Below are 12721 nucleotides of genomic sequence, written 5' to 3' on the forward strand. Positions count from 1 at the left end.
TAAGCCTTACAACAATAATGCATATCTCCTGCTAGTGAGCTCTGAGCAGTTCATTTCCATACTGTGGCATGTAACCTTGGGTTTTCACGGAAGCATCTTTCCCTTCACTAAGGAACCACTGTGATGGGGAGCCCACTTAGGCAGCTATTTCAGGGGCGGTTTTGACATCATAGATTCCATAATGTGAAAAGCATGAGCCATATCTACTTTAGTACCTATGCCAGTGTGAGCACTGTTGCTGAAACATAAATGAACATTTCCTAAAGTATCTGCAGCTCCTCAGGACAGCTACTAAAGGGAGACATTATATATATTACGTGAACTTCACACCTGAGGTAAGCACTTCTTATTGGTGATTGTTTTTCTGGACCTTCCCTCTGCTGTCCTTTTCAGGATTTGGCCTCATAGCAACAGATCAATAGTAACTGGAGTCTACCACTTACAAATTCTAATTAAAGATGGGCCCAAGCTGTGACATTCTCGTTCTGGATTCACATGCAGATCAAAACCGCCCCAGAGTTTGAGGGTATCAGGAGTCGTTCTATTTTGGTGTATAATACACCTAGGCCCAAGCTGGATCCAGATCTGGATTAAGATTTGAATACGAGTTTCCTCCAAATTTAAAAGCATTTGAACTTGGTTTCTGGTTTGCCAGTTACAGAGATAGGTCTGAGTCACAAAGTTGGGATCTTGAATTGGAGCCAGATCTGGATTTCTTCAGTCTCTCGGCAGCTTCTAAGCCAGTGGCAGTTTGTTGATACCATTAGTGGAAGATGTGTGTCCAAATCCCTTCAACTGCTTTATAATTCTCAGTCAAAAGCTTTAGGTATACGGAGATATAAACTGAGTAAGTTCCTTATGCTATTAAAACCCTTGTACATCCTTTATTGCAGCAGCCTTTTGACAAAATCCACTAATCCTCTTCCCCCATAAGACTCTGCATCCTGTTTCACAATATATTTTACTGTTTTCATGCTAATAATCTTCAAACTTGTACATGTTCTTTACTAGACAAACTAACAGATGCACCATAAGAATGTTAAACCCTCTCGCTCCCCCTCGCTCACAGTCCAATTCATTCTGCAGATTGTAGGACATTCTTTGAACAGTGAACCAATTTCGTAATCTCTGCTTTTCAGGAATGAAAGAGTCAGTTGTTAAAAAGGTAAATATGGGTCCATGTTACAAAATTCAGATACAGATCTGGATATTTAATACTGTATTTCTAAGACTTTCATGTTTGCAGGTGTTTGGTTCTGTGGTTTTGATTTAGGTTCAGGCTTCATGATTAATCCTAGAACTGGGTGAAAAAAAAAAAACCAAAACAAAATAGGATCTTTCCTACGAAAACTCCAGTTTATCTACAAGAAGTTTTTGAAACAGGTAAATTATTTTTTCCCCCTACACTTTTCCCAGTTGAGAAACAGTCAGTGTGGAAAACCCAAAATGTTTTGTTTCTACATTGCGGGATCCATTTACCCGAAGTGTTTAAAAGCTTTTTTTTGTGTGGGTGTGGAAAATTGAGGATATTGTCCAAAATTAATATTTTTCTATATAAAATGTAGTTTTCAAATAAACCCTATTTTTCTATGAGAAAACTTTGTCAGAAAATTTTTGACCAGCTCTATCTTAAACAGTAGTGTGTAATCAATACAAGTCCGATTATGATTTTTAGGCTTACATTGTTGGAAAGGATTGTATAGAATGGCTATACTAGTAAATATGCAATATGCATTTCTGGGCAGTTAAGAAAAAATCCAAAAACCAAAACTCCACTCACTAAACAAACCTAACCAATGAGATACAAGATAGGAGGTGTAACACCATCAGAAAAAGCTCTTATTAGCTGACCAGATCGTGAGGTTAGAAAACTGCTCCTAAACAGATTAATCCTTTAATAATCACCACAGTTCTTACATATACAAAAAGTTGCCAACCGTAAACTATGTGGGGCTGATGGTAGAAGTCCTTGAAGTTAATGGGAATTCTGAGGTGGGCAAAGAATACAAGATCAGTTGTTGGTAATACTCCACTGCAGGTCTGACCCGGCGAGGGAGCTTCTGTTGTGCTGCAGGGCAGATTTGGGCAGTGGCATGGAAAAGGCAGCTGTACAGGACAATGTTGATGGGAGTTCTGATGGTTAGGCCAGCGTTTCTCAAATGCAGCCACCAGGGGCTTTTCTTGCGGCCACAGCCTCATAGGCAGTGACCGGGGGGGGGGGGAGGGGGGGAGGGCAAAGCAGCTGTTCCTCCCCCTCTCTTTTACTCCTGGATGTGCCACCAGGGTGTTGGTTGCTGGGGCTGCCAGCAGGGGTTGGGCCATGCCCCTGCCCCAGCCCCAGCCCCACTTTGGAGACACCTGAGGCACAACGCTGGAGGAGCAGGCAGACAGCGAGTTCCCCACCTTCCGGGGGGGGGGAGGGCTCGGGCTTCAGGCTTTGCTTTGGGCTCTATCTCCGAGCCCTGGCCATGGGGCTACAGGCTCTGGCCCCGTCCCCTGGCCGCAGGGCCCCATCCCCTGGCCTCAGGGCTTTGGGCTACAGCTCCAGGGCCTGTCCCCAGGGCTTCAGGCTCTGACTCTGTCTCCCCACTGCCTCCCCCACCCTGATCACCCCCAGCTCCTGCTGCCTATCCAGCCACCTCCCCATCCAGGACTTAATTTGTCCCCGGGCTTTCCGGGGCTAAGTAAGTCTGCTGTGAAAAGTGATACTTGTATGTTTGTTAATATCACTTTTCCCAGAAGACATAGTAGCTAGCTGGGAGGCTGTGAAAAATATTAACGTACAAACAAATATCACTTTTCACAGCAGCAGACTTCCTAGCTAGCAATAAAATAAATGACCATGATTTTGATGTGCCTATTTATTTGTTTTTCCTAAACCTAATTAAGTATTTTAGGAAAAATACTCTGAGGCCACCAAAAAAATCTGTCGTGAGAACTCCTGGGTTTGGCCCACCAAACCCTCAAATTAGCTATTTTCTGCTCCCCCTCCTCCCCGCCTTGAGTCTATTGCTGCTCCCACTGAAGTTAATAGTAGAATTGAATCCACTTGGGACAGGAAAAGGCCCTTCATTGTTTCTATCACTGCATCATTTTCTCCTGTTCAAAGAGACTCTTTCCGCTCAGCAGTCCTGCCAGAGCTCACCTCCTCCATCAGACTAAATGCTGCCAGAGCTTGTCTTCCATTCAGCCTGCCGCCACTGCTGAATAATCATAAGCACGACAGAGGGCCTTCAGAATGCTTCCCCAGCACTTTTATTTGTTGTACCATAGTGTGGCTGGTATAGGCCCTGAATATGTAGATTCAGAAGTAAGTTTTTAAAGCAGGCTCAAGAGGTATGCATGCTAATCCCATTATCTGATAACAGGATTTGTGAGCACACCTCCCACCATCCTGCATTAATAACACACACCTTAGCCTGGCTATGAAATGCAATTTAAATGCCTATGAAAAGTTGATAGAACATATGCTCAAACTGTGGAATTAAACAAAAGAAGTTTATCAAAAGTAGTGACATTGTCAAGATCTTATCCTCCCTCCCTCCCTCAAAACCACCCCCACCCTTCAAAATCACCTGCTCAGTCATACTTTAGCTGCTACTGATTTTCTGCATGTTTGTCAAAATACGCTTTTACCATGCAAATGGCCTTTCTAGAGATGGGCTGGGAGGGAAACCCTAGATCTAGCTATTCCCGGGCATTGGGGAATTTAGACTCCAATCCAAATCTAGACCTTAGGTTTGGGCCTCAGGGAGACCGCTAACTTATTTTAGATTTCACTCCTAAAAAGGGACCTAATTCAATATTGCCATTATTTCAGATAAAATTGGTATTTACTCTTACTTCACTACTTAAATCCTAACAGTAGGTCTCATCATATGGACACAGATTGTTTTGGGAAAGAGGATCATGTTGAAGAGTTATAGGGGAATGGATAGTTTAGGGAATTGGGAATGGGGCATGGTGTAGTTGCATGTAGGTCACTAGTCCAAATTCAGTCTAGGTTGGCAGGGAGTGAGCATCATGGCTATTCGGTCATCCATATGAAATTAGGTGGTGGAATCATACATACAACTGGGTGCCTTGCATAGCAAACCCAACACAATTGTAGCTCCAAAGAGAAGACCAGTACTGAATGGGCATGGAGACCAAACCTACATCCTCCCTACCAGAACCTGGAGATACACAGGCAGGGAAGCTTGCACTACCCTGGGCATAGATCTCTCTCTCTCTCATCTTGTGCATATTCAACTCCTACAAAGTTTATAGGTTAGTGGGAATCCTGAACTTCAGCAAAACAGGTTTGATGACCATGAACTCTCTTTTATCTCGAACTTGATGCCCACCTGTTAATATGCCATCAATCCCATTTACAAGTTGTTTGAGCCAGGCTGGTTTGGACACAAGTTCCAAGACATGGCCAGACTGAATAGAATCATCTCTTCTTCTGGAAGTTCTTCCTTCATGCAACACTGTAATACAGATGTGTGTCTTATCACACCTACTGCTGCTATGCTACCACTGGACACAGTTGCCAACTTTCACGTGGTAAATAAGCACTGCGACTTTCACAATAAGCCAAAAATCAAGCAAATTCCATTTCAAAACAAAGCCAAAACAAGCCAATCCCTAAGAACCCCAACACTCTATGTGACTAGATTCCCCCAGCGTGCAGTCTGGGACTGTGGTGGGCCCAATTTGCACCCCTGACTTTCTCCACCCCCCTTGCCCCTGCTTGCCTCCCCTTGCCCCTGTTTGCCAGGAGCCAATCAAAAAGAAGAAGCAACAAGCTACAACAAGCAACAAGCTAAAAACTAGCCAACAAGCAACTCACAAGCCAATTAAGCCAAAAACAAGCCCAATTTCTGTGGTTTTTTTCATAGGTTTGGCATGTCTACCACTGGATCTCCAGCCCACAATACTTAAACAATGTAGAAAGGTTTCAGAGTAGCAGCCGTGTTAGTCTGTATTCGCAAAAAGAAAAGGAGTACTTGTGGCACCTTAGAGACTAACAAATTTATTAGAGCATAAGCTTTCGTGAGCTACAGCTCACTGCATCCGATGAAGTGAGCTGTAGCTCACGAAAGCTTATGCTCTAATAAATTTGTTAGTCTCTAAGGTGCCACAAGTACTCCTTTTCTTTTTGCGAATGTAGAAAGGGAAGATATACTGCAGGCAGAGTGCCAACTAACAACAAAAAGAGGACCCAATCCTGTGAGATAATAAATGGCTCCTGTGACGTGCTGAGCTGCCCGTGTTCCTCACTGAAGTCCACATGGCAGGTGTTCATCACCTCACAGGATGGAGGCCAATGTTGTGCCTCGGATAAACAAAGACAACCCAACCCTGGAGGAGTCAAATCTGTAAAAATAAACCATTTTCTCTGGATACTGTGCATGAAAATAGATCCTGTAGAAGATAAGGCACTGTGAAACAATCTGAATAATTCAAAAGAGAGGACTGACAGAGGCCATGAGCTACATCTCTTCACTTGTCCAGGAAAATTATATGTAATTTGAGACTCAAGATGTGTGGGCTACTTCAGATTATAAACTCATCAGGGAAGGGACTATTGTCTTGTCCTGTGTTTGTATAGTGTCTAGCACAAGTGGTGCCCTGGTCTACGACTCGGGCCTCTAAGTGCTACTGCAGTACAAATAAAGAACAAACGTTTTGACTGGACGTACAAATCATAGTGTGCTTCTGTGCCCCGATTGGATGAGTAATGAGTAGAATCAGTTTCCCATTGTAAATACTTGAATAGTTCAGTTCACTCAGGTAAAAAATACTTTGCTCTTTCATATCACTTTTCATCCCCGGGTTTCGTGCTCGTGACAGAGGCCTGGGCAACAGCAGCGGATCCAGCACTCTAGTCACTGCAACTCTAATGAATTACTCCAGAGCAGACCTCGTTAAGAAGAGCTGTGCCTCACTGACGGGCAGGCAGAGGAGAACTAAGAGGCTAATTAGACAGCTGACTCAGCAGATGACACAAGAGGCACAGAAAGGAAGTGGGAAAGGTGGGGAAGCAGAAAAAGAGAGAAGTGCTCTTCCGGAAGTATATAAGGATGATGGAAACTAATATTGTAACTAAATTGCATGGGGTGTGTTTTACTAGTAACAGGGTCTCTCCGCTGTTTGTGGACTCGAGCAGAGACAGGAGCGAGTACTCTGAAAGCATTAGGTCAAGCCTTTTTTTTTTTTTTTTTTTTCTTTCCTAGAAAGGGTCAGATGTACAGCATTTTTGAAAATCAGACCACTTACTGAGATGCCTGGGCTTCTGAATCAAGCATGAGAATCAAAGCAGTTGAAATGGGCAGGTTTCTGACCTATGACCAATATAGAAATCCAAGTTGTTGCTGAACAGAGACTCATGTTGGAGGAACTGTTGGTCTTGTGGCTAAATGATGGAAGTAGAAGTCAAGAGAGGTAGGATCTGTTCCTCACCTCTGACAGAAACGTCACGTAAGATACCTCAGTTTCCCTATCTGTGAAATGGGGCTTATATTAACAACCCGGTATTGCTAGGGGGGAAATGGATTGGATAATCAAATCGGTCATTTCTGTCTCTAATAGTTGTGATCTTAGGTCCTTAGAAGCAATATATTTAATAAATTGCATGCACAACTCAGTCCACTAAGGGGAGCTCTAAGCTCAGAACTAGACATTGGCTCCTTATATTATGTAAACTACAGTAAAAAAGCTTCTAGAGTATGTTGTGATAACAAGGTACATATAATTAATGGAATATTTACAGTGTTGTTTGTGAGCAAAAGTCAGTTCAGATAATGTTCCTGATGGCACTTGCAAAAGGGTAGCAAACAGATCCTTTTTTGGAACTTCGCACATTTATGGCAGAAATGGAAGTTTACAGAAAATTTCATTCAGACCCTCAATACTTTCCCAGGACCACAGAACTCTTGCAGGGTGAATTTAGCTTTTACAATGTACATGGATTAGTACTTCATTATAAAATACCTACAGTCCAAATCTATTAGCATATGGCATAAAAAACTCCCCCAAAACCCAACCCATACCTCCTGAGCCTAAAGACTAGTGTTTTAAAGCCCTAGCTTACAGCAATATAGCATCATTTATAACATAGATAAGGAGTTTGCTCACATTTTAGTGGTGTGGCTTCCAAAGCATTTGCAATGTTCACCTATAAGAGATGAATATTAGGAATTTGAAAGCTACAGAGTCAGTGTAAATAAAATTTCAGATCAGACTGTGGCACAGTTTGCAGCATGAAGCACTTGCAATCTGATCAATGCTCATTGGGTAGTGTAAACACATTGCAACAGGTATGCAGCTCTGGGAGAAGCATACACTGGAATTTTGCGTAACCAGGAAAACAAAACAGCTCTAATTGGTTTGCAATTTGAGAATGAAGCATTACAAACCTGAGGGAGCAGCAGTCCATGGTGCATGATGAGTATAACCTCATGATTTAACTGTCCCTGAGGTGAAATCAAAAGGTGTTTAACAGCCAGAAAGGTCCTCCACAGCCACATTGACAGTTGTGAGGGGCTTATGCCCAGGGCTCTAATGTGGTTAGGTTGGGATGTAAATATTTTCCCACTTGGCTTGTTTTATTCTGGGTGACAGAGCTTTATCAGGAGCTGTTCTCACTGCATGAAAAGTGGTGTCTTTCCAACATTTTCTGACCCTCCTGGAATATCACTGATTAGTCAATTTTGTTTGGCCATGGCTGGAGTCGACTGTTTTTAAGGGAAACTTTGTCTCATCTATCCCCTCTTCCTGCAAGTCTCCTCAAACTTCTCTATGGTCTGGTTAAGAACAGGTCACCTTAAAGCAAATGTTTGTATTTTTCTTGGTCTTAGGCAGGCCAGTGAATAGATGGGGATTTTTTTTCCATTCTGGACTCCACAGTCCCTACTGCACGACGCAATAAGAATGCATCAATATTATTAACGGCAGTTCTGTCAAGCTCAAGAGCAAAGCAATTCCCATTTAAGGTCCCGCTGCCACACCAATCCAACTGTTGTACTTGGAGACAAAGCTGCAGGTATATTCGATTGTCTGTGCTTCCCTTCTCTTGTTTTGATCACTATGGGAATTTGTAGGAAAACAGGAGCTTTGTTTCTGTAGGGTTCATTTACCCCAGTACTAGTTCCCCCCAGTGAAGTCATAATCCTCTCTCTAATCCTTGGAGGCATTGCAACTGATTGTTGCAGACATCGTTGCAAAGTCAGAAGCAAGATGACAGCTGCAAGTGAGGAATCAACGCTGGGTAAAGGGCCTGATCGTACATTCCTTGAACATGCAGAGTTCCACTCGGTGTTCACTTGTAAAAAGACAGCCTGGTCATCTCAAGATATTAATAGAGAACTTTTCATTTTCAAAGCACTATCTAATTAACCCTAACTACTAGGTATGCAGTCAGTAACGTCCCTTAACCCATTTTACAGATGGGGCTGCTGAAGTTAAGGGGCTTACTCAAGATTAAGATTCAGGAGTTTATGGTGCCCATTCTAGTGCTCCAACCATGCCTCTCTCTCACCGACGGCTACAGTCACACAGAACTAAGGGAGACACCCCTGTGGAAAACATGACACAGGGAACTCCACTTCACTGGAGTTACAGCAGCCGTGAATCTGAGCCAATGTTTTTCAGATTGCCACCACACATCAGCGGGTCTTTCTAACCTGAGACCTAGAAATATTATCCCAGCCTCTGCACTGCTGCACATATTTCATGCAAGTTTTAAACCCAGGGCTCCAAAAGCATCTGATGTGCCTGTTCAATGTCAGTATACAGCACTCAGCCTCTTCATGATGCATGGTCATGGGCAACATTGTGACCCACAAATTCACAAAGTCTCCCCCGGGGGGAAAAATAAGTCACTGCACTTCTGTGTGCGGAGCTACATACTCCTCATCATGGGCCCAGCAAGCTACTATGGAGTGGCCAGACCCAGGGCTCCTCCCTTTGCCTACCCTATTCTATTCCCTCCCCTCCCCCTTCCTTGCTGGGGACAGTATCAAGTGAGCAGCCCCAGATCTCCTCCAGTCATTCACAATGTGAGCAGAGGGAATAAGGGTGGCACTGGACTCCTGTTTGTAGCAAAGTGAGGTCTGTGGCAATCTACTCCTAAACATTTTCATTATCGTTACTTTCCAGCACCCAGCCAGGAGCATGCTAGGTGTCTTCAAGTACAGATAAAAAGCCATGGCCCCTGCCCAAGGAGCTTCCAATTTAATTTCAGATTTGACAACAGGAGTAACAAAATGATAGTGAGGAGAGAGGAAGGGTAGAGTTCATCCAGGATTAAAAATTGTCAAAGCTTCTATTCCTAGCTCTGTGGATAGATATTTCACCTGTGTTTTCTATGCACAAGTTCAGGGCCATTAAAAATCAGGTATGAGCTAGAAGATCCTGTTATAAATCATATTCTAAGCATATGTTATATTAACTCAGAGCTCAGTTGGGCAGCCTTTAAATTGGTACTTGTGTTGTCACCAATGCAAGGGTTGCACCAGCAGGCCCTCAGTTTTTTGTAGCAGCACTATGTACATACAATAGCTGAGCACTATAGGCCTAATCTTCAGCGGTGCTAAGTGCCTACAGCTCAGTTTGGAGTTCATGGGACTTGTGGGTTCTCAGCCACTTCTTAAAAAAAATAAAGAAAGAAAGAAAGAAAGAAAGAAACAAGTCCCTACATTTAAGATTGTTGTCCTTTACTGCTAATCCTGACAGCATCACTTGCCCCAGTGGCATAGATCGGTCGCACCTGGGAAGAAAGGCAAAGATCTCTCAGTTTTCACACCAGTGAAGCAGAAATCATTATGAGTATGTATGTCTACTCTGAAGCTGGGAGCATGCCTTCTAGCCCAAGTAGACAAATGTGCTAGCTCTGCTCAGCTAGTGTGCTAAAAATAGCACTGTGGCTGTTGTGGCACGGGCTAGCCACCCAAGTCCACCCAACCCCTCGGGTTCATATTCAGGTGGCTAGCCAGAGTAGTCACCCAGGCCACAATATCCACACCACTATTTTTAGGGTGCTAGGTTGAGCAGAGCTTGCGGGTGTGTCTGTCTGGGCTGGGAGGCATGCTCCCAGCTGCAGTGTAGACATCTCTCTTGTAGCGATAGGCATAAAGGTCACATAGGGTTTCAAATGTTTCTCTTTTGGTTTCTGCAGCCCTAATTCACCCATGTCTTTCTGATTCTATTGATTTTGAACCATTTGAAGCAGCAACAATCAAGCACGTGGAGTGTTGTCTCTAGCAACGTGGACTAAGGGACACAGGCATTCATGAAAATAAATTGCAGACACTACCAAAAAGACCCTACTACGTCAACAGCTACTTGCAGTTGAAGAAACAACGAGGAGGACTTTGGCACCTTTGAGACGAACACATTCATTTGGACATCAGCTTTCATGGGTTAAAACCACGAAAGCTGGTGCCCAAATAAACGTGTTCGTCTCGAAGGTGCCACAAGGACTCCTTGTTGTTTTTGCAGATACAGACTAACACGGCTACCACTCTGAAACCTTGCATTTGAAGGACACCTGGTTCAACTCTTGGTCCATGGTTTCCAGACTACAGGCCAGTAAGAGCCTTCAGTGCCAGTTAGTAACTTTCCTTTGAGAATATTGAGTCCTGAAGGAGTTTCTGTGAGGTTAATCTGTTCTGCTCAGTGCTCTCTCAGGAAATTCTTGGACAAAGCAATACAATAAAAAGCCATAAGAGATTTTCATGCAATTCTAATGGTGTCTAGATCTGTTTGATGTCTATTGGATTTTTCTCATAACCTTAACCCTTCTGAGAAAAAACACTTAAGTATTCAGATTCTTAAAAAAATGTGGACGCTTAGTTCTCTTGAAGCTAAGACCTGCACTCCATCCTAAAAGCTATTTAACAAGGCACAGTACAACTCTGCAATATTTAACCAAGCTGTTCAAGATGGCATCTTGTCTAAAAATTGCATAAACCTGTGAAAGAGGCTTACTGTTTATATGCTGGCATCCAGAAAGGATTGAGTAAAGGGAAGCTAGTTTATGTGGATATGAAAGCTGGAGGTTGAAGTCCTGCTTGCCGCATTAAACACTGACCTATATAGCCATCATAGAATGATATCAAGGGTATTGCATACACTGATCTCCTCAGCCCTCGTCTCCATGGTCACTGACACAGTGATTACATGTGCAGTCCTGTTTTCTGTAGCTTGGTCACTTATTTTTGTTTAATTGCCTTAGTGCCAGGCCTCCACCCTCCCACATTGCAGCGGCTACCACTCTCCTTGCTGATACCGAGGCCCCGCCCCTTTCCTGACTGGAGCTGCTTGCCGGCTTCCAAACTTTCCTGACGGTCCTCCCTCTGGTGACTCTGTGGCTGCACAGACATACACGCTTGTGCCATACACAGAGGTAGGCCTAAAGGGTAGTTGTCCCAGGAGACTGATCTCTTGGCCTCAATTTCTGGCCACACTTCAAAGACTTTACTACACGCTCAGGGGCTAGAGCGCAAAATATCACTAAGCAACGGACTTTTCTTTTTGTTCCTCAAACATCCACCTTCCTAGCCCCGTCTCTTCCCTTCTTTGATCACTGCTGCATTTTCATCAGAATTATCTGGTTTTAAATGCCTCCTACCTACCTCACTTCCAGACTCACAAAGAAAATCCACATGGGATAATGGGGCAAGTACTTCTGGCACAAATCCCCGTGTTCTCATGCAACATGTTATTCACACAAACCCATGCTCTGCCCCACGCATTTGTACAGACAAAAGCTGCTTAGTATAAACTTTTGGGTACTGGAGAATAAAAGGGGCGGGAATGTATTTGAACCAAGATGCAATTTCCAACTTGCAAAATGATCACAATTTTTTTTGTCACTGTTCAACCAGCTGTTGCAATAGCTCTGCCAGCAATAAGATGCAATAATACCTAAGAAATGTTACACAAACCTCACATAAAAGGCTTCAATTCAAACCATTAAATCAGCAAAATGGATGTCCAAAAAACTTTGAGCAGTTTTCTTTCTATTCATTCAGCTTAAAAAAAAAAAATCATAATTTTTCTTTTGTATCACAGACATACAGGGAGAGTGCTACATAATCTTTGGGTTCATCTGTCTGACAATTAACTCTCTAATTAATTAATCATCTGATAATTAAAATGACCTCTTTTGGGCCGACACCTGATCTGAGAAAGGTTCCAAAGAAACTTGACACATCATGTTTTGTGTCATGCTCCAGCGTGAGCCACAACAGGCTTGTTATGTTATGTCACAGCTGGTTTTCCAAGAGCAAAATGAGTCAAGATATAAATTAAAGGGGAAAACCAGTTGTACAGGGTTAGCATGTCTCTCCAGTCTGAAACCTGGCAGCTTTTAGGAGAAAGTGAAAGTCAGCAGCATTAATAAGCTCTCACTGAGCTTGGAATGGCAAGTGTTCAAGGTATTGTTGGGTACATCCCCATCAGTTTGAGGGCACCATACTCTGAAAGTACCATGTTCTCCATGCATTCCTTGCTGTAGAGGGGAATCAAAATGGAGGATAAAGTCTGCCCAAACATGGATAAATTGGGAGAAGGGTGAAGCACGGCTCTCTAAAAAATGCTCTGCCTCCAAAGGGAGCCTATGCAAACTGAGGCTGGGGAACTGCAGGTTTGGGGCTAGAGTGATGAGTTATGGGGTTGGAGAGAAGGGGAAGCAGCCATTCTACATACCATGTGCTCGTCACACACAGGCAGA

The sequence above is a fragment of the Dermochelys coriacea genome, chromosome 9 (genome assembly GCF_009764565.3).
Source record: "Dermochelys coriacea isolate rDerCor1 chromosome 9, rDerCor1.pri.v4, whole genome shotgun sequence".
NCBI lineage: Eukaryota > Metazoa > Chordata > Testudines > Dermochelyidae > Dermochelys > Dermochelys coriacea.